The 22,525-nt window shown below is 51.0% G+C and overlaps 2 protein-coding genes across 5 annotated transcripts in view; one reads left to right on the top strand and one right to left on the bottom strand.

The window, feature by feature from the left end:
• Window positions 1–8,976, bottom strand: part of LOC144767698 (uncharacterized) — a 68,463-nt gene extending 59,487 nt beyond the window's left edge. For 2 of the 4 annotated variants that reach the window (XR_013598318.1, XM_078651094.1), the window contains exon 1: window positions 8,116–8,389. The gene's annotated coding sequence lies outside the window, so the exon portion shown is untranslated. The other 2 variants (XR_013598319.1, XM_078651108.1) reach the window with 2 other exon arrangements.
• Window positions 8,977–9,229: 253 nt separating this feature from the next.
• The window catches only part of LOC144832692 (uncharacterized), a 148,470-nt gene continuing 135,174 nt past the window's right edge, over window positions 9,230–22,525 (top strand). The window contains exon 1 of the mRNA XM_078689112.1: window positions 9,230–9,297. The gene's annotated coding sequence lies outside the window, so the exon portion shown is untranslated. The remainder of the gene's footprint in view (window positions 9,298–22,525) is intronic.

Genomic DNA, 22,525 nt, shown 5'->3' with positions numbered 1-22,525 from the left:
TTTCCTGGACCGGAAACAAGTATCCTGGTACCGGTTTCGGATTCATAATCCTCATCAGCCAGGCTATCTTGAATCCAGTGGTAAAGTGAGCAAGGGACTCACGTCTGAGCAAACCCTGCCAACTTATGGCGAACAAAGCGATACAAAAGGGGATGATGGACAGAGCGTCTGAGCAAATCAAACACTCACCCCAGTCAACTGATCTGGGTATAATCCATCATCATTATTTAGCTCACTCTGCCACCCCAGTTCAGACATGCCCATATGCAAATCAGTCTGACCCTATGCCTCATGGGAACAGTCCAGCCCGAACTGCCAAGCCATGTCTTTCCTGGACCGGAAACAAGCATCCTGGGACCGGTTTCGGATTCATAATCCTCATCAGCCAGGCTATCTTGAATCCAGTGGTAAAGTGAGCAAGGGACTCACGTCTGAGCATACCCTGCCAACTTATGGCGAACAAAGCGATACAAAAGGGGATGATGGACGGAGCGTCTGAGAAATTCAAACACTCACCCCAGTCAACTGATCTGGGTTTAATCGATCACCATTCTTTAGCTCACTCTGCCACCCCAGTTGAGACATGGCCATATGCAAATCAGTCTGACCCTGTGCCTCATGGGAACAGTCCAGCCCGAACTGCCAAGCCATGTCTTTCCTGGACCGGAAACAAGCATCCTGGGACCGGTTTCGGATTCATAATCCTCATCAGCCAGGCTATCTTGAATCCAGTGGCAAAGTGAGCAAGGGACTCACATCTGAGCATACCCTGCCAACTTATGGCGAACAAAGCGCTACAAAAGGGGATGATGGACGGAGCGTTTGAGCAAATTAAACACTCACCCCCAGTCAACTGAGCTGGGTTTAATCCATCACCATTCTTTAGCTCACTCTGCCACCCCAGTTCAGACATGGCTATATGCTAATCAGTCTGACCCTGTGCCTCATGGGAACAGTCCAGCCTGAACTGCCAAGCCATGTCTTTCCTGGACCGGAAACAAGCATCCTGGGACCGGTTTCGGATTCATAATCCTCATCAGCCAGGCCAGCATTTGGCCATGTCTGAACTGGGGTGGCAGAGTGAGCTAAAGAATGGTGATGGAGTAAACCCAGATCAGTTGACTGGGGGTGATTGTTTGATTTGCTCAGATGCTCTGTCCATCATCCCCTTTTGTATTGCTTGGTTTGCTCAGCCTCAACCCTCAAATTCTCTTGTGCACGCTTGGTGTGCCCAGTGTCAACCCTCACATTCTCTTGTGCATGCCTGGTCTGCCAGCCTCAACCCTCATATTCTCTTGTGTTTGCATGGTATGCCCAGTGTCAACCCTCACATTCTCTTGTGCATGCGTGGTCTGCCCTGCCTTAACCCTCACATTCTCTTGTGCATGCTTGGTCTGCCCAGTTTCAACCCTCACATTCTCTTGTGCATGCCTGGTCTGCCAGCCTCACCCCTCATATTCTCTTGTGTTTGCATGGTATGCCCAGTGTAAACCCTCACATTCTCTTGTGCATGCGTGGTATGCCTAGTGTCAACCCTCACATTCTCTTGTGCATGTTTGGTCTTCCCAGTCTCAACCCTCACATTCTCTTGTGCATGCTTGGTCTGCCAGCCTCAACCCTCACATCTCTTGTGCATGCTTGGTGTGGTCAGACTCAACCCTCACATTCTCTTGTGCACGCTTGGTGTGCTCAGACTCAACCCTCACATTCTCTTGTGCACGCTTGGTCTGCCCAGCCTCAACCCTCACATTCAACTGTGTATGCGTGGTCTACCCAGCCTCACCTCAGAGTTGAGTTCTGTGTGATTATAAGATAAACCAGGTCATCTGTAATTCTATGTGCTTGGTCATCAGCACTAAAGATTGAATGTGTTTTACACCAAGCGCGTAGAATTACAGATGACGTGGTTAATCTTATAATCACAGTGAACTTTCGCCACCACTTATTTGGTTGGAAATGACAAGGTGCCTCACATGACCATGCGGAATTAATGCTTTATGTTTTGGTCCACAGCAATGACCTAATGTTTAATTTACATACTGCATGATGATTTTAATGCAATGTCTCACGATGTATCTCCCAACATTGACTAAACAAGTCTGTTTTTCCAGCTCCGAGGACTTTCAAACACCTTGAATCTGTTGTCACTGTCTATTACGCAGAGGTGTGTCACATGATATTGTATAAACACTGTGATTTGCATTGCACTCTTACTCGTGAACAAGGAGGTTGCCTCCAAAACGTGCTGAGTGACTTGGCTTAAAATAAAAACACGCTGAAAAGCAATACTTGTGGCCCTGGCATCGTTTGTGGGAAACCGGCAAAATGATTGCTGTTGAGATTTGGGGTTCGCGACCCTGCCACGGCCCGCCACTGAAAGCGGCTCGGGTTTCTGCACGAACATTTAGCTGTAGGTTTACACATATATAGAAGTTGAGATGGACAAGGCAGGGGAAGTGAAATAAAGAGAAAGTTATTTGAATTTGACAAATGCGATGGCGAAAATCCTGAGATCGGTGCTTTGAATTTCGCTGCTGGAGCAGGAATGCCTATTGTGAAAAGGGATTTATTTGCAATTACAAATATTCAGCAACTAAAGCTACCCTTTCAAGTGCTATATGTATGTCTTTTTATTGTAATTGTATGCACTAGTCCACTAAACCTAGAACACATAACTCATAACAGGATTTCCTGCAATGGGAGTAACAAGCTGGCTGGACAGCCACATAAAACCTTTTTGCAAGAAAAAATATAGACTCAAACGCAAAAGGAAATACCTTCATCAATGTGTGTTCAAGCTTCTTTTGATAGTACTTGTCTGGTGGACTATAGCCAGCTTGGGCTTTTAGATGCTTTTGACGGCCCGGGTTCTGAAGTTTTACCATTATTAAATACTTTTGGGGCATCACACGGACTTCAATGACCCTAAAAGTGGTAATAAATTCAAATGTATTCCAAATAGGGAGCCCCAAATATGTGTTGCCCGGGCCCCACAAATCATTAGTATATCAACGAGCTAGAAGTCAGCTTCATATGCTAGTTATGAATAAAACAACCACCTTACTTTAGGGAACAAAGTCCGGATATCAAAGGGTTCAATGTACAGAACTGTGGATAAAGGTGCTTAATAAAGCATGTATTCTGAGAGAAGAAACGAAGTTCTGTAAAAATATGGTTTTGTTTCCTCCTAGCATACCTCTTAATCCATTGCAGAGACAACCTCCCACTGAATACAAACATTAAAAAAACAAGGTCTGAGCAGGTATTCATGAAAATGAGTAACAACTCCAAACGGACCCATTCTGGACAAATGTATGACGTTACAACGCACACATTTACAAAGCATGCACTTACAACTCAGTACACCTGCCCCCTGTACCCCCTGATAATGGTGTGAGGTCAGTACACCTGACCCTTGCACCCCCTGATGATGGTGTGAGGTCAGTACACCTGCCCCCTGCACCCCCTGATGATGGTGTGAGGTCAGTACACCTGCCCCCTGCACCCCCTAATGATGGTGGGAGGCCAGTACACCTGCCCCCTGTAACCCCTGATGATGGGTGAGGTCAGTACACCTGCCCCCTGCACCCCCTGTTGATGGTGTGAGGTCAGTACACCTGCCCCCTACACCCCCTGATGATGGTGTGAGGTCAGTGCCCCTGCACCCCCTGATGATGGTGTGAGGTCAGTACACCTGACCCTTGCACCGCCTGATGATGGTGTGAGGTCAGTACACCTGCCCCCTGCACCCCCTGATGATGGTGTGCGGTCAGTACACCTTCCCCCTGCACCCCCTGTTGATGGTGTGAGGTCAGTACACCTGCCCTCTACACCCCCTGATGGTGGTATGAGGTCAGTACACCTGCCCCCTGCACCCCATGATGGTGGTGTGAGGTCAGTGCACCTGCAGGCTGCATCCGCTGATGATGGTGTGAGGTCAGTACACCTGCCCCCTGCACCGCCTGATGATGGTGTGAGGTCAGTACACCTGCCCCCTGCACCCCCTGATGATGGTGTGCGGTCAGTACACCTTCCCCCTGCACCCCCTGTTGATGGTGTGAGGTCAGTACACCTGCCCTCTACACCCCCTGATGGTGGTATGAGGTCAGTACACCTGTCCCCTGTACCCCCTGATGATGGTGTGAGGTCAGTGCCCCTGTAGCCCCTGATGATGGTGTGAGGTCAGCACACCTGCCCCCTGCACCCCCTTATGATGGTGAGAGGTCAGTGCCCCTGTAGCCCCTGATGATGGTGTGAGGTCAGTGCCCCTGTACCCCCTGATGATGGTGTGAGGTCAGTGCCCCTGTAGCCCCTGATGATGGTGTGAGGTCAGTGCCCCTGTAGCCCCTGATGATTGTGTGAGGTCAGTGCCGCTGCAAACACTGATGATGGTGTGAGGTCAGTACACCTGCCCCCCCTGATGATGGTGTGAGGTCAGTACACCTGCCCCCTGATGATGGTGTGAGGTAAGTACACCTGCCCCCTGTACCCCCTGATGATGGTGTGAGGTCAGTGACCCTGTACCCCCTAATGATGGTGTGAGGTCAGCGCCCCTGCACCCCCTGATGATGGTGTGAGGTCAGTACACCTGCCCCTGCACCCCCTGATGATGGTGTGAGGTCAGTACACCTGCCCCCTGCACCCCCTGTTGATGGTGTGAGGTCATTACACCTGCCCCCTACACCCCCTGATGATGGTATGAGGTCAGTACACCTGCCCCCTGTACCCCCTGATGATGGTGTGAGGTCAGTGCCCCTGCACCCCCTGATGATGGTATGAGGTCAGTACACCTACCCCCTGCAACCCCTGATGATGATCTGAGGTCAGTACACCTGCCCCCCGCACCCTGTGATGATGGTGTGAGGTCAGTACACCTGCCCCCTGCAACCCCTGATGATGGTGTGAGGTCAGTACACCTGCAGGCTGCACCCCCTGATGATGGAGAGAGGTTAGTACACCTGCCCCTGCACCCCCTGGTGATGGTGGGAGGTCAGTACACCTGCCCCTGTACCCCCTTATGATGGTGTGAGGTCAGTGCCCCTGCACACCCTGATGATGGTATGAGGTCAGTACACCTGTCCCCTGCACCCCCTGATGATGGTGTGAGGTCAGTACACCTGTCCCCTGCACCCCCTGATGATGGTATGAGGTCAGTACACCTGTCCCCTGCACCCCCTGATGATGGTGTGAGGTCAGTACACCTGCCCCCTGCACCCCCTGTTGATGGTGTGGTCAGTTCACTTGCCCCCTACACCCCCTGATGATGGTGTGAGGTCAGTACATCTGCCCCCTATTCCCCCTGATGATGGTGTGAGGTTGGTACACCTGCGGCCTGCACCCCCTGCTGATGGTGTGAGGTCGGTACATCTGCCCCCTCACCACCTGATGATGGTGTGAGGTCTGCACACCTGCCCCCTGATGAAGGTGTGAGGTCAGTACACCTGCAGGCTGCACCCCCCTGAGGATGGTGTGAAGTCAGAACACCTGCCCCCTGCACCCCCTGATGATGGTGTGAGGTCAGTACACCTGCCCCCTCTCCCCCCTGATGATGGTGTGAGGTCAGTACACCTGCCCCCTGCACCCCCTGATGATGGTGTGAGGACAGTACACATGCAGGCTGCACCCCCTGATGAAGGTGTGAGGTCAGAACACCTGCCCTCTCCCCCCTGATGATGGTGTGAGGTCAGAACACCTGCCCCCTCCTCCTTGATGATGGTGTGAGGTGAGTACACCTGCCCCCTGCACCCCCTGATGATGGTGTGAGGTGAGTACACCTGCCCCCTGCACCCCCTGATGATGGTGTGAGGTCAGTACACCTGCCCCCTGCACCGCCTGATGATGGTGTGAGGTCAGTACACCTGCCCCCTGCACCCCCTGATGATGGTGTGCGGTCAGTACACCTTCCCCCTGCACCCCCTGTTGATGGTGTGAGGTCAGTACACCTGCCCTCTACACCCCCTGATGGTGGTATGAGGTCAGTACACCTGCCCCCTGTACCCCCTGATGATGGTGTGAGGTCAGCACACCTGCCCCCTGCACCCCCTTATGATGGTGAGAGGTCAGTACACTTGCCCCCTGTACCCCCTGATGATGGTGTGAGGTCAGTGCCCCTGTACCCCCTGATGATGGTGTGAGGTCAGTGCCCCTGTAGCCCCTGATGATGGTGTGAGGTCAGTGCCCCTGTACCCCCTGATGATGGTGTGAGGTCAGTGCCCCTGTAGCCCCTGATGATGGTGTGAGGTCAGTGCCCCTGTAGCCCCTGATGATTGTGTGAGGTCAGTGCCGCTGCAAACACTGATGATGGTGTGAGGTCAGTACACCTGCCCCCCCTGATGATGGTGTGAGGTCAGTACACCTGCCCCCTGATGATGGTGTGAGGTAAGTACACCTGCCCCCTGTACCCCCTGATGATGGTGTGAGGTCAGTGACCCTGTACCCCCTAATGATGGTGTGAGGTCAGCGCCCCTGCACCCCCTGATGATGGTGTGAGGTCAGTACACCTGCCCCTGCACCCCCTGATGATGGTGTGAGGTCAGTACACCTGCCCCCTGCACCCCCTGTTGATGGTGTGAGGTCATTACACCTGCCCCCTACACCCCCTGATGATGGTATGAGGTCAGTACACCTGCCCCCTGTACCCCCTGATGATGGTGTGAGGTCAGTGCCCCTGCACCCCCTGATGATGGTATGAGGTCAGTACACCTACCCCCTGCAACCCCTGATGATGATCTGAGGTCAGTACACCTGCCCCCCGCACCCTGTGATGATGGTGTGAGGTCAGTACACCTGCCCCCTGCAACCCCTGATGATGGTGTGAGGTCAGTACACCTGCAGGCTGCACCCCCTGATGATGGAGAGAGGTTAGTACACCTGCCCCTGCACCCCCTGGTGATGGTGGGAGGTCAGTACACCTGCCCCTGTACCCCCTTATGATGGTGTGAGGTCAGTGCCCCTGCACACCCTGATGATGGTATGAGGTCAGTACACCTGTCCCCTGCACCCCCTGATGATGGTGTGAGGTCAGTACACCTGTCCCCTGCACCCCCTGATGATGGTGTGAGGTCAGTACACCTGCCCCCTGCACCCCCTGTTGATGGTGTGGTCAGTTCACTTGCCCCCTACACCCCCTGATGATGGTGTGAGGTCAGTACATCTGCCCCCTATTCCCCCTGATGATGGTGTGAGGTTGGTACACCTGCGGCCTGCACCCCCTGCTGATGGTGTGAGGTCGGTACATCTGCCCCCTCACCACCTGATGATGGTGTGAGGTCTGCACACCTGCCCCCTGATGAAGGTGTGAGGTCAGTACACCTGCAGGCTGCACCCCCCTGAGGATGGTGTGAAGTCAGAACACCTGCCCCCTGCACCCCCTGATGATGGTGTGAGGTCAGTACACCTGCCCCCTCTCCCCCCTGATGATGGTGTGAGGTCAGTACACCTGCCCCCTGCACCCCCTGATGATGGTGTGAGGACAGTACACATGCAGGCTGCACCCCCTGATGAAGGTGTGAGGTCAGAACACCTGCCCTCTCCCCCCTGATGATGGTGTGAGGTCAGAACACCTGCCCCCTCCTCCTTGATGATGGTGTGAGGTGAGTACACCTGCCCCCTGCACCCCCTGATGATGGTGTGAGGTGAGTACACCTGCCCCCTGCACCCCCTGATGATGGTGTGAGGTCAGTACACCTGCCCCCTGCACTCCCTGATGATGGTGTGAGGTCAGTACACCTGCCCCCTATCCCCCTGATGATGGTGAGAGGTCAGTACGCCTACCCCCTGCACCCCTGATGATGGTGTGAGGTCAGTACACCTGCCCCCTGCACCCCCTGATGATGGTGTGAGGTCAGTACACATGCCCCCCCTCACCCCTGATGATGGTGTGAGGTCAGTACACCTGTCCCCTCACCCCCCTGATGATGGTGTGAGGTCAGTACAGCTGGCCCCTCTCCCCCCTGATGATGGTGTGAGGCCAGTACACCTGCTCCCTGCACCCCCTGGTGATGGTGCGAGGCCTGTACACCTGCCCCCTGCACTCCCCCCCCCCCGATGAAGGTGTGAGGTCAGAACACCCCCAGGCTGTATTCACACCTCTTGGTTGTGAGAGGTCTCACTTACCCCTGATGTGTCTATGATTGAAACTGATGGTCACTGCAGCCAAGCTCCTCCTCTCCACTGGACAGACAGACAGACCCTCAGGGCTCCTCCTCTCCACTGGACAGACAGACAGACCCTCAGGGCTACTCCTCTCCACTGTACAGACAGACAGACAGACCCTCAGGGTTCCTCCTTCCTGGACAGACAGACAGACCTTCAGGGCTCCTCCTTCCCCTGGACAGACAGATAGACCCTCAGGCCTCCTCCTTCCTCTGGACAGACAGACTCTCAGGGCTCCTCCTAACCCTGGACAGACAGACAGATCCTCAGGGCTCCTCCTTCCACTGGACGGACAGACAGACACTCAGGGCTCCTCCTTCCTGTGGACAGACAGACAGACCCTCAGGGCTCCTCCTCCCTGGACAGACAGACAGACAGACAGACCCTCAGGGCTCCTCCTCCCTGGACAGACAGACAGACAGACAGACCCTAAGGGCTCCTCCTTCCCCTGGACAGACAGACAGACCCTCAGGGCTCCTCCTTCCTCTGGACAGACAGACAGACCCTCAGGGCTCCTCCTTACCCTGGACAGACAGACAGATCCTCAGGGCTCCTCCTTCCACTGGACGGGCAGACAGACCCTCAGGGCTCCTCCTTCCTCTGGACAGACAGACAGACCCTCAGGGCTCCTCCTCCCACTGGACGGACAGACAGACCCTCAGGGTTCCTCCTTCCACTGGACAGACAGACAGACCCTCAGGGCTCCTCCTTCCTCTGGACAGACAGACAGACCCTCAGGGCTCCTCCTTCCACTGGATGGACAGACAGACAGACAGACCCTCAGGTGCTCTGGGCCCCGCTGCTAGTGCTGACTCTGCCCCAGCTGACCCAGACACTGTTCTACCTGCAGGCCTGAGGAGCCAATCACCAACCGATACTAGAGGAGACTCTGCCGCCGCTGACCCGAAAGCAGAGATAAGTGAGAGAGAGAGGGGGCGGGGCTTATGGTATCATGGGAGGAGGCTTCATTCCGCCTCTGCTGCTGGTGCTGACGCTGCCCCCCGTGACCCGGACACTGTTCCCCTTTCAGGCCTGAGGAGAGCTCCATCGGCTCCGTTGCTGCTGCCCCGGAAGTGAAACTGATCATGAGTTTCCAACAGAGTGAAGGAGAAGAGAAGAGAAGAGAAGATAGGAGAAGAGAGGGTGAGACTTAGAGGAGGGGGGAGAGGAGGAGGGAGGAGGGAGGAGGGGGGGCGAGGGCAGAGGAGGAGGAGGACGAGGGGCAGAGGAGGGGGGATGAGGATATACAATGTAAAGGATGTTACATTTCTAGCTATGTCACTACTAACCCTGCAGCCATCTTGTCTGATATCGATGACACTAATAAGGGCGCTCCTTGGAACCACCATCCTGAGAAGGAGACGACAGGTGGGGGTTAAGAATGTTACACAAGTCTTGAGTTTGTATGGTATAGGTTACATAGGCTGCTGTAAACATCGGCTGTGACCTTTTGTTCAGGGTTCTTTCATCTCTGCGATGTTTGACTGCCGTGTGCTCGGTCATTTAGGACGCTTAGGACTTGGGATGCATCTGTCTGTTATTTCGAACTACACAATTCTATGTACTTCTTTCTATACTGATCCATATAGTATCACTATTGGTCCAACCAATTATTTATTTCTGTATTGATTAGCACTTCAAGAAGGCCACTAAGACCTTGGCAATGCACTTCGACCATTTCATGTAGATAGTCTTTGTCCTACAACATGGTTCATTATTGGTAGTGAATAGAGGGCGAACTAGCCTTGTTCTCCTGAAGCACCACTTCAGTCAAATAAAAACGTAAGTAACATTTAATGCTGCTTTTTTTACCAAAAGGTTTTGACCAGATGTCATGCCTGGCAAAAGTTCCAATAATATATAGAAACGGCTGTAATCCTTAGAACCCTTGCTGTATCAATATCTGCAGAGGGCGGTGATTGTCCTAGGCAGTGGAATATTTGAAAGTCTTCTTCTGAATTATTAAATGTGAAAGGGTAGACCCACACTGCCAGAGCAGGGTCCCTTGTAGAGGTTAGGGTCTCACACTCGGGCGGAGATTCTGTGTTCATGCAGTGATGAAGCTAATCTCATTCCCTACTCAGAGCAGGAGTTGGAACACAATACTACAGTTGCTGGTACCAGCTATGTTTTCTGCAGATCCTGACACTGCAGAGAATTGGGCTTCGCACTATTATATTTTACTCTTCAGTGAAGGCAACCATACAGGTTTCCTCCGATTATGTTACATAAAGTGAGTGAACATGGTTTGCAGCATGAGCAGAGCAAGTGGCAAGCATAATCCCAAAATCTAGTTTTACTGTTAAATACACCATTATTATTTTAAGTTCAGGTATGCTATCTGACTTTACAGTACAGTAGCAGCTCCCGTGAAAGCTGTGCTTGTAGTTTAGCAACACTGTCCAACAGTGCAGGTTCTGCCTTATGTGTGTACAAGTGCAGGCAGCCCTGCTGAGAAGTGCAGGCACTGTCCTAGTCAAAGTACAGCAGCCCTGCCTAGAAGTGCAGGTACTGGACCATTCAAGGTCTTGTTGAAAACGGAAGGCACTGTCCTATTCAAAGTACAGTAGCCCTGCTGAGAAGTGCAGGCCCTGTCTTATTCAAATAGATCAGCCCTGCTGAGACTTGTAGGCACTGTCCTATTCAAACACAGCAGCCCTGCTGAGAAGTTCATTTTAACAACTCGTATAAGGCATGTCCGAATTATTGTGGGTCACTCCCAAGCCAACGGTAATTATTGTATTTGACAGCCTTGTCATGATGCACTGGAACTTTCCAGTCGAAACACGTTCAGTGCTGTTATTCAGAGCATGAAATGCGACCTAGAGAAAGGCCTACTTGTAGCCCAGCAAGTGCTTCTTAGGATCCGCTAGCGCACATGCCTTTTGAAAGGTTTGCATAGGTGCCATTGTTCAAACAGCAAGAACAAAGGAGAGAATGCTATCGATCCAGAAAGAGGAAGGCAGATGTAGCAATGCACTTGCAGGACCCAGACGAAGAGGGGGCTCAAATAGAGATGTCCAGGAAGAAGCAGTATGAACAGGCTTCCTGCGAGAATGGCTCTGGTAGAAGTTCACACCTGAAAAAGATGATGGCGAATGCAGGAGTGGTTTCTCTCCATTTGATGTTCACCGGTTCACTCCAGTGAGAGCATCTCCTCTGCCGATCCTTGGGTTTGGAAGCAAAGATGTTGTTTGGAAGAATATGGGCACCTTGAACTTTCCATCGGGCACGAGGCGGGCTCTGCAGCGCACGAGGCCAGGGCATGTTTGAATAGAGCATGCGCAAATGCAAAACATTAGGGGGTACACGGAAAGATGGTGGGCGTGGTGGGACATCATGTGCCGTAATGTGCGCATGCGCAAAACGGGGAAGGGGGAGTACAGAGCTCGATAGCACGCCGGCTCTGCTGCCTTATAAAGTGCCCTGACCCCCGAGCCCTCGCCGGAGGCGCTATAAATACCCAGAGAGGTCCCGCGGGTCTATTCTGCGGCAGAAGCGCGCGGCGTCCAGTGAATCCTCCGCACTCCAGGTCGGTGCAGCCCCCCCCCCCCCCGGAACTTACTTCACTTTTAAAGCCCCCCACCCCGGGGCTGACGTCACTTTTAAAGCCCCCCACCCCGTAACGTACTTCACTTTTAAAGCCCCCCCACCCCGGGGCTGACGTCACTTCTAAAGCCCCCCACCCAGGGGCTGACGTCACTTTTAAAGCCCCCACCCCGGGGCTGATGTCACTTTTAAAGCTCCCCACCCCGGAACTTACTTCACTTTTAAAGCTCCCACCCCGGGGCTAACGTCACTTTTAAAGCCCCCCACCCTGGGGCTGAAGTCACTTTTAAAGCCCCCCACCCCGGGGCTGACGTCACTTTTAAAGCCCCCCACCCCGGGGCTGATGTCACTTTTAAAGCCCCCCACCCCGGAACTTACTTCACTTTTAAAGCCCCCCACCCCGGGGCTGACGTCACTTTTAAAGCCCCCACCCCGGAACTTACTTCACTTTTAAAGCCCCCCACCCCGGGGCTGACGTCACTTTTAAAGCCCCCCACCCCGGAACTTACTTCACTTTTAAAGCCCCCCACCCCGGGGCTGACGTCATGTTTAAAGCCCCCCACCCCGGAACTTACTTCACTTTTAAAGCCCCCCACCCCAGGGCTGACGTCACTTTTAAAGCCCCCCACCCCGGGGCTGACGTCACTTTTAAAGCCCCCCACCCCGGGACTGACGTCACTTTTAAAGCGCCACACCCCGGGGGTGACGTCACTTTTAAAGCCCCCCACCCGGGTCTGACGTCACTTTTAAAGCCCACCATCCCCGGGCCTGACGTCACATTTAAAGCCCCCCTTACCCCGGGTCTGACGTCACTTTTAAAGCCCCCCCACCCTGGGGCTGACGTCACTTTTAAAGCCCCCCCTCCCCGTCTTCATATCACTTATTTATTATTTTTATTTTATTTCATTTGATGCGTTTTTATCTCGCGCGGACTTTACCCGAAGGTGTCAGAGGCTTCACATGAGGAACAATTACAAGTGAACACATTACAAAAGTAAAGATTGACTTGTGTTAGTTTATTGGTTTATAGAAACCGAAACCATCAAAGCATTCACTCACCCATCACTAAAGAAGTCTAAAAACCTGACCCGAGCCCAGGCCTAAAACTAAAGACAATCCATCTAACTCTAGCAGTAGATGATAAACACAGCGCCTCTATTCAGAGTATCGCAGACACAGCGCTTTATCACGACATATTCAAGGCATCCTATGGATCCCTCACAGCAGCAGATGATAAACACAGCGCCTATATTCAGAGTATCGCAGACCCAGCGCTTTATCACTACATATTCAGGGCCTCCTATGGATCCCTCACAGCAGCAGATGATAAACACAGCGCCTCTATTCAGAGTATCGCAGACACAGCACTTTATCACGACATATTCAGGGCCTCCTATGGATCCCTCACAGCAGCAGATGATAAACACAGCGCCTCTATTCAGAGTATCGCAGACACATCGCTTTATCACGACATATTCAGGGCCTCCTATGGATCCCTCACAGCAGCAGATGATAAACACAGCGCCTCTATTCAGAGTATCGAAGACACAACGCTTTATCACGACATATTCAAGGCATCCTATGGATCCCTCACAGCAGCAGATGATAAACACAGCGCCTATATTCAGAGTATCGCAGACCCAGCGCTTTATCACTACATATTCAGGGCCTCCTATGGATCCCTCACAGCAGCAGATGATAAACACAGCGCCTCTATTCAGAGTATCGCAGACACATCGCTTTATCACGACATATTCAGGGCCTCCTATGGATCCCTCACAGCAGCAGATGATAAACACAGCGCCTATATTCAGAGTATCGCAGACACAGCGCTTTATCACAACATATTCAAGGCCTCCTATGGATCCCTCGCAGCACCTATATTCAGAGTATCGCAGACACAGCGCTTTATCACGACATATTCAAGGCCTCCTATGGATCCCTCACAGCAGCAGATGATAAACACAGCGCCTATATGCAGAGTATGGCAGACACAGCCCTTTATCACAACATATTCAAGGCATCCTATGGATCCCTCACAGCAGCAGATGGAATAAACCTGGACATGGCCACATGGGTATTATAATGTACATAAAGTGCATCGCAAAGCTCTGATGCACCCAGCTCCCCCCTTGGGATTCTTAGATCTGCCCATGAAACGTTCAGGGACCCATAACAGCATTTAACTCAGGTGGGTAAATAATCATTTACAAAAGCAAAAACATAATCAAAACACAGGCTTGGGCGCACCCGCTCGACCAGAGCAGCAGATATTGTAGAGAGGGCTTAAGCCTCATCATGTTAACCGCATCGCTGCGGCGGCTTTTCCCGCTGTATGCGGTAATTTTGAGCGCACGGCAGGTTACGCTCATGACGAGCTGAGCTCGTCATCAGCCTGGAAGGGGTTAAAACACCCAAAGAGCCCCTCTCCCCGTCATAACATAGACAAGTGTTTATTAAAGTAAAAAGTTAATAAGGTGCCAAGTGACTAGGTGCAAAGTGACCGGGTGCAAAGTGACTGAGCGCCAAGTGCCAGGGTGCCAAGTGACTAGGTTCAAAGTGACTAGGTGCAAAGTGACTGGGTGCAAAGTGACTGGGCACAAAGTGACTGGGCGCAAAGTGACTGGGCGCAAAGTGACTGGGCGCAAAGTGACTGGGCGCAAAGTGACTGGGTGCAAAGTGACTGGGCGCCAAGTGACTGAAGCAAAGTGACTGAAGCAAAGTGACTGGGTGCAAAGTGCAACAAGTTCCCCTCCTGAACCCAGGAGCGAAGAGCATGTAGGATCTTGGGTCCACCTCACCCGGGATAGAGGGTGCAGAATTCCTCTCAGGCCTCATGTGCCCCTGGCAGCCTGTCTCTGGGAGCCCACTGTGCCCACACGCGCCAGACTGTTGGCACTCATTCTGAATGAAGGCGGACTCAGACCCTGCCAGGAGAGGTCCTTTACCCTAATCAAGCCTTTAAAATTGTCAAGAAACTGCATCAGCCGAATGTTCAATTGGATGTTTCGGGGGTTTAAAGACCCCACGGCCGCTGAGCGGCAAGTTCTTATTGCTAAGGCTAAGAATTCATGAGGTGGCAGGTCCCCCCGAGGCCCAGTAGGCGCGGGCAGAGGATGGGCACGAATGTTTTCTTTGTCCAGTGGCAAGTGTCCCTCCTCCGGCCACTTAGGCTTAAAGCCCAGGCTAGGGAGCAACCCAAATCTCATTAACATAAGTTTCCTCTTGATGGTCACAGAATATGCTGCTTCGAATAGGGCTGTTGCTGTCTGGCATCGCACTTTTTACTTTAACACTAGCCACCCATGTGGGAGCTTGGCTAACGCCATTTTATCCTCCAACCGACTTTTCAGCCGGATACATTTGGTCAAGGAATGGCGATAACATTATCGCCGCTTTAGCGGCAGGAAGCTGCCGCTAAAGCATCGATAAGGGGCTTGATAATATGTCCTTGTGAATTCCCATAGAAGGCCAGGTTTGATGTCCTTCATCATCAGTTTCCTGCCACAAAAGCGGCGATAATGTTAACGCTGTTCCTTGATAATATGGCCCTGCTTTCTTAAAAACGTGCTCCTTGTTTCCAGGAGCCACATATCGCCAAGGTTCTAAGTACTGTCCTGTAAATACTTATTGAAGCATCCTTTCACTCTTTGTAAGTTAATTTAATTAAACCTAAGTTGCCATCGAGTCATTAGGAGCGCTCCTCTTTGTGGCTGCATTCTCAGAAGGCCCCTTGTCTAGCTAAAGATTGCTTTACCAGTGAAACTCAAGTCTGACGTGCTCAGGCGAAGGTGAGGCCGACCTATGCAACTGAAGGACTCATTATAGGTCCATATTATGCGCTTACACAAGAGCTGTACATCTTCACCAAGCATTATTGCGCCGTCATACGATAAAGTCGGGAGCAATTTTGACTTTATCACTGTGATGAACGATTTAAGGTTATGACCTCAGACACTATTCAATAATGTTAAAAGGCAAATTTGAGCGCAGTTGCTTTCCCTCTAATACTTCCTTTTTTTGCCGCGTAGGAGGCCCTTGAGTCCAGCATAACACCCATATATTTGTATGAGACTGTTTTCTTCTGATAGGTGCCCTTTGAGCAGCCATGTCCCTGCTTATCAATTTACCAGTTTAAAGACATTACTTTCGTTTTTTAGGTCGAGCATTTTTAAGAACTGTTGTAATTTCTCATGTTGGCTTAAAGCCATCACCCTGCTTTTGATTTGCTTGTTTCAGTGTCCTTCAAAAGTCCTTGCTTGTCAGTGGTCATCCCTGCCCCTTTCACCCTCCTTTTTCTCTTCCGTCCTTCCCAGCAGAAGGGACTAAGTACTGTATCATTATTCTGTTGCTCTGTATCTGTTCCTTAGGGGACTATTTCTTCTTGGTTTCCTTCTCTGTTATTGTTTACCTGTGTTCAGCTTCAGAGTCATTGCTGCTTACACTGTAATATATAATTCCTCCCTCTCATCTCTTCTTAATGTCACAGTTGTATTCGTGCTGCCTGCTGCGCCTTTGCCCGCTCCGTTGCTTGTATTTTTTATTACTTTTTTTGCAATCTTTCATGTCGATTGTCAGTTGGGATTGTTTTGGTTAGATGTTAGTTTGATTTTGGGCTTCCTTTTAAGGGGGTTTGGGCTTGTTTTCCGTGGAGCCCACAATTCATTGCGGTTATCGTTAGGTGAGTGGTTACCACCTTATCCTTATAATGATAATGGTTTTTGGCCGGTGGAACACACCGTGACTTCCCTAATTAAATGTCCCTAATGCAAGTTCTATCTGACTTTGCAGGCTGCCATCCCTCCCCCCACCACAGTCCTGATGAAGACCCGCCTTGACTACACAATATGCCGCATATAGGGTTGAAACATCGACGATATACACCTGGTCCAGCTAAAGGCTCTGCTTGCTGAGATACTGAAATGAAATAGAGTAGCAGGGTGATTTTTAGGTAGAGCCTTCGCAGTGCCTGCGCTGAAAAGGAAAATGACCTTTTCCGAGCGCTCTGTCTTTTCAGCCAAGAACGTGCACGCGTTCCATTGCCTTCAATGCACGTCAGGAGATCCACTCGTGTGGCGTGCGTGGACCATCTGGTTGCAATTATTGCTCCCGCGAGTGAATCCCACCCCCCTCCTGCTTTTTTTCTTGTTTCCCATTCCCATAGCCACATCCTCAACTTTAATTCCCCTGCCCCTCCATGTTCTATGTTTTCCCTTTGCATCACCTCCACGTGCATCCATTGCTGTTATACCCTACTTGCTCTCAGTGGTGCTGCCAAGTTGCATTCACTTTATCTCCCTATTCCCCACCACTCCTCTGCTAAACGGCATCAGCCGCAAGCATTTAAAAAAAAAACTTTTTGCAGATTCACGGAAATAAAAGGCCTGCACAAAGCATGAACTATCGACATTGCACAATGTCTGTTTAATTGCAATCGGGTACTTTTAGTCCTCATTTTGCACTGAAATAAACAGCAGGACTGCCAGTACGAGACTTGGAGCAGCTGAGGTACGCACCACTGGAAATAGGAAACTTACGACATTTGTCGCCCCACTTCCCAGCTCGGAAAGAAAATATTTGCCGGCAGTTGCAGCCAATTTCAACTAGCAGCCCTGCCAAGTATCGTGCATCACGCATTAGACAAATGCCTTTCAGTGTGGTGATCCGCATCACCGCACTGAAATGCATTGTCATGCATATTAGGCAGAGCTCGCGCCTCTGCTGTCAAGCCGGTGGGCTTCTATTATGACTAAACTAAGCTGGAGTGAGTGGCTGGCATCGCGCTGTGGTGAGCGAGCTGTTCACGCACCGCTTGGGGATTGGCTGAGGTAGATGTTGCAAGTGCTACAAAGTTTCATTGAGACTTTACGATTCCCCCTCGGCGCAGCATAGTTTTGAGTGACGTCATAGGCGCCCCCGACGTTACGCCCTGCAAGCTGCTCGCGCTGCAGTAAGATTGTGCAATGGAAATCACAGCAGTACTGCTCGCACCGCCGCATGGTGGTAAATTGGAACCCATGATCCTACTACCGCCCGACCTAACACCACGGGACCGCAGCGCTGTGGATGCCACTGTGCAGCAGAGGCACCTGATGCTGAGCTTCAGTGCGTCTGATGCCGGGGGTGACACACCATGCACGTTTGCAGAGGGAGAGACTGTTGTTACAGCGGCCGAGATTCTGAGGAGAAAGGCGGGCGGCTGACCCACAAACTAAACTGCCAGTGCAAGCGTCTCAGTCAAGTAAGTGACAGTGACACTGTGAGACTCAGAGTCAGGCGAGTCCAAATCCATAAATTAGTTTTTTAGTGGCAACGCGATCAGCTGCCTGCAGGTCGGTGTCTGGACTGGGGTCTCTTTTCACATGCTTCATGTAAAACAGGAAATGTAAATCCAATCCAGAAAGGATCTTGTGACCTTCTATATATCGTTTTTTAGGTCTCGCTGGTGATGCAGCGAGGAAGCGCTGTCGCCAGCGAGATCTATTGTGGTCGTCTTGCCTGCCAAGTGGTACAGACTGGGGCACACGCCGATTGATGTCTGTGGATGCGCTTCTAAAGAGTCGCGCTTGCGTAAACGTACTTCCATATACACACACAGCCCCTGCTTTCGCTTGGCTAGCATGCACTAACGACGCGCACACACACACACACACAGCCAGCCCCCCTTCCTTGAACACACACACAAACACGCACACACAGACACATACACCTGCACACATACACGCACACACGCACACATACACACACACGCACACGCGCATTCCCCCCACCCCACTCGCCATCGGTGGCCTCAGCCGCCACTCCTGACTTCTGCCGCCACCGCGGGGCTCTCCCTCAGGCATGGGAGCCCCGCGTCAGTACTGCTTCTCTGGGCCAGCCACTCCGTGGGCGTGGGCTTCCCATGGAAGACGGAAGTCCCGCCCCACGACAGGCGTGACGCACCCAAACTTCCGGTTTCGGGATGTGCACGCTCACGGCTACACATCCCGACATCACTGCCTCTGGCAGGAACTTTTAATTTTTACTGAAAAGGGGCACGGGAGCTCGCACAGAGGAGCTGGGAGCAGCATCCGCGCGGAGTCCCTCCCTGAACAGCCAACGCCGGCCACTGACCGCTCTGACCCGGGCACCCGCGAGCACCCCGTCCCGGAGGCACAAGGGCGGGTCATCATGCAGCCAGCTGGACGAGAGCAAGTGCGCCTACATCCGAGGTACGGCACCTTCGGGCGGGTGGTGGGGAGATGGGACTAGTTCTTAAAAGTCATCACTAGTGCCCGTGCATAGCTCGCAGCATGACTCAGGAGTTGGTCACCATGGTAATACGAACACACTTGTTCTATAATTGCAATGGTTTTTAATAACTGCGCGAATAAAGATGTGAGACATGAAAGTGTTTAAGACCACCACAGAGCACACGCTAGAAACTGAAGCAGGCTGGGTTCCAAGTGTATCCCTAGCAGGGCTTTAAGTGGGATGAAAAAACAAGGGGGTCTCTCAAACGGGTGTCGCCAATGTAAAGGACATGGCATAAAAAACACCTAAGCCAAAAATCTGTGCTTAGCATAGTGTGCCGCCCAATTTGTATTTTGCTGTTTCAAACTCGCTTGTTCTTTCTTTTGAATGACATGTGTGTTGGCTTGTTGGGAGTTGCCAAGAGCAGAGTGCCTGGAAGGGTGAGGATGGGCCCTCTCGGCGCTTCCTGTCTGTTCACCCCACCCCACCCCAGTGACTGATCTTCGTGTGCGCGCGCCCTGGACATCTTTAGGGAATCCTGATAGTGCGCCCACCTCGTCCTGAAACACTTGAGTAAGGTAAGACCCTGCGCATGCGCCCAGCCCTGAAAAACCGAGGGAGGTGTGAGCCTGGAGAAGGTGCTGTCAAGAGTGGAGAAGGCGCAGTGGCACCGGGGCCGACACTTTGACTCTTGCACTGCATTCGCATGTTCATGGCTAACCCATCGGGTCACAGCGCTTTTCACGCAGGAACCGCCGTCCCCCCTTCCCCCAATGCACCGACAGGCAGGGGCAGAGCTCCCACTCCCTTCACTTTGATGCCCGGTGCTAATTACCGCACTTCCTGTGAGTAATCTGGGCTGACCTTTCACTACAGTGACAATCATCAGGACTGGGCACCATTAAACACCCCGTGTATTAGCATGTCAGTGAAGTCTACAGCTGTGTGTGGGGGTGTAATACAGTATTACACCCCCACACACAGCTGTAGACTTCACTGCCATGGATGGGATCGTTAATCCTCCCCAAGTGGCTAGTACCACACCCAGGGATGGGGGGGATGCTTGGTGCAGTGCGATGACTCGACAGTGAAGGGTCTGTCTCTTACACCACTAAAACGCACATGCACTATGTGAAAGCAGGCCAGAGGGAGACTTTGAGAAAGTATTTTGAACATAAATTCATGGGGGGAGGGGTGCATTTTTGCCTCGTTGACGTCCGATTTACAGCGCTCTGACACCTTCGGGTAATGTCCGCGCTTTATAAAAAAGACACTAAATAAATACAATTTTAACTCATGAAGAATGAGGCCTGCGTGAATGATGGTTGGAGGATTTTCTTTTGTATTCTCCTTCTCAACCATTACTTTAATTTATCGTAAATGGACCCTGGATTCCCGCATGTTAACAATACCTGGTCCACGGTATTGTGTTCTGTGCTGAAGCATTGCCATAGGCTATTGGCTCCCCTTTCAGCCAATGGCAGTCACCTGCTGCTACTGTGTGAAAGGTCATCCCATTGTCTCTTGTTTTTAAGAGGGACCAGCCCGACCTCTTCGAATTTCTCCTCACTCAGTTTAGTAACCGGAGCAGCCAATAGGAAGACAGTTTTGTTAAAGCAGCAAATGGGAGGACACACACACACACAACCACACATACAACCACACACACCACACACACAACTACACACACACACAACTGCAGACACAATTGCAGACACAACTGCACACACAACTGCACACACACTCAACCACACCGTCAGTGCACACTTTCACCAGGCAAAAACACTATCAGTCGTCAGTGCACGCTTTCACCAGGCACAAACACCACCAGTCATCAGTGCACGCTTTCACCGCCATCAGAGATAGGGAGCACTGGCACGTGGAGTAGGCCTCTCTACTGCGAAATATATGCCAGGGGTTCAAAGTATTGAAGGGCAGCCTTCAAGGAGGGCAGTGACCGCTCGGTATCTGCTGTGTGAGGACGCAGTGCTTGAGGCAGGGGGGGCTTGTCTGTCGTTTATTGCAATATTACCCTTTTACCTGTGCTTGGTTCTCTTTTGTAACATGCACATGTCACTTTTCTCTTGTAACACACTGTCTGCTACCTCTTACATTTTGTTTGCTTTCGATACTTGCACAAGTGCCACAATTTCCTACGCAACCTTTGTTCTTGTGTTTGAGTGTCCTCCATTTATTGCAGTACTATACCTCTACTTGTACTTTGTACGCTTCTGTAACCTCTTGTATTTTGCTTGCTCACGATTGTCACTTTTGCCTCATGTAATGTAACGGTTGCTTTTGTAATTTGTTCACTTGTAATTTTCTCCTCCTGTATCAGTTCTGTTCCTATTGTGAAGCCTCTGACACCTTCGGGTAAAGTCCGCGCTATAGAAAAACGTATAAAATTAAAAAAGTTAAACACATTTTTCATTTGTGTTGATTCAGTTGAGCAATCACACCCGAAAACATTTTTTTTTTCTTCAATGCGCAGGAGTGGGGCATTGTGTGCTCGCTGACATGGGGTTACCTGGTAACTAAACATACAAGGCAGTCTTTCCTGCCTCTGTAACATATTGTGATATTTTCTTTGAGCTTTACCGAACAACATGTGTCATTCATCCACTATTAATGTTCAGTAAGTGCTGCTCTTTTTGCTGTAGTACAGACTGTTCCAACATTCTAGTTTTTCTATCCGTATTTGCGGTTTCAAGTGTATGTTTCAAAGGGGCAAAACATGCCTTTACTGATTTCCCCCGCGTACCAGATTTTAGGTAAAAATGGCAGCTTGTCATTACAATATTGACAAGGTGGTAACCACAGAGGAAAGTCGAAATTATTTCACCTCAAAGGAGGGGGCAGTGAGTGTGGAGTTTCCATATCAAGGTGGATTAACACTGCTTTGGAAACACCATTTTGTTAATTTAACCTGTATTTAGACCATACTTGTGGCACAGCAGTGACGAAACTTGACATGGCACCTGTCAACTTTTAACCTATACACTTATGGTTTGGGCACCTCTGTTCAGATTGACATATATTGTGCTCCAGGTGTGATAACACTTTTGTTTAGGTCAGAGTAATCGTCATCTAAGTTCTTTAGTGCTTCTTTTGTGCTCATTCCTGGAGAAACCATTATATATGGCAGAAGGCATACCCTACTATATATTTCTAAGGATAAGGCTGGTTCCAAAAAGTGGTGACCATATTAAGGAACAAGGCTGACGAATTCTTTACACAGTCGTGTAATCTCAGGAAGACTTGCAATGTATTTGTTAAGGCCACCTACGTGGTGTGTTGTGGTGCAAAAAACATACCAAGCCTAGGGTGGCCAATACTTTGAAACCCCCCAGGGTATACTTTGGGTGGCCTCACTAGACTAAGCTGCTGTAATTACAACACAGTGGCGACATCGTTAAGATCAAGGAGACTGGCACTGATAAGTGTCTTTTCTGCTTTCCTGAAGAGACTGACATTGCTTATAGCATGTTTTGCAGGTCCCAGGTGCCCTTTGCATACACAAACTAAGGAACCAAAATCTACTCATTCCTATTTTGGGGAAAGTCCCACACTGTAAAGAAGTTAAGACAAA

This window comes from Lissotriton helveticus, chromosome 1_1 (assembly GCF_964261635.1).
Source record: "Lissotriton helveticus chromosome 1_1, aLisHel1.1, whole genome shotgun sequence".
In the NCBI taxonomy this organism is placed as follows: domain Eukaryota; kingdom Metazoa; phylum Chordata; class Amphibia; order Caudata; family Salamandridae; genus Lissotriton; species Lissotriton helveticus.
The sequence above is the reverse complement of the archived record's forward strand: the minus strand, read 5'-3'. Positions and strand labels throughout refer to the sequence as shown.